Source organism: Nanorana parkeri, unplaced genomic scaffold, assembly GCF_000935625.1.
Source record: "Nanorana parkeri isolate BGI_ZX_2015 unplaced genomic scaffold, ASM93562v1 scaffold3533, whole genome shotgun sequence".
In the NCBI taxonomy this organism is placed as follows: domain Eukaryota; kingdom Metazoa; phylum Chordata; class Amphibia; order Anura; family Dicroglossidae; genus Nanorana; species Nanorana parkeri.
This window is the reverse complement of record NW_017309801.1, coordinates 43,181-43,755: the sequence shown is the minus strand read 5'-3', so window position 1 is coordinate 43,755 and position 575 is coordinate 43,181.

Sequence of the window (575 nt, the reverse complement as noted above, 5' to 3'; positions counted from 1 at the left end):
ATTTCATAATCAACAAATTAGTGAATAGTAATTCAACTATATCCTTTCTTTTGATTCACACATGATGTTGTCCTTAATTGTATAGGATATGACTATTTAGATCCACCTTGGTTGTGGAGCACAAGGGCTGATAGGAGGTTGTTTGTTAAATCCTTAGATAAATAAAGGAAAAAAAGGCCTCAGTCATGAAGGTGTTAACCTGGGCATGTTTGGCATCTATTTACTCGTTGTAACCTCATCTTTTATATTTTAGTAAAAAAAAAGAGTTTTATATAGTGTTTTGGGGCAATAAATATCACTTAAGTGCATTTTTCACTCCATTTTTGGGTTTAATAATTAGTTACACTAATGTCGTGCAACATAGAAATTTGCAACTGCCACCATTTTATTCTGCAGGGTCTTGGCTTTCAGAAAATATATAATGTTTGGAGGTTTGAAGTAATTTACAGACCACAAATATGGATTATAATATGAGTGCAACAAACAAAAAGGCCTTGGTCCTTAAGGGGTTAATATACAAAGTGTATTCTATGGAGTGTTCTTTTAAATGAATGAAATCTTCATCAGCAGTGAAT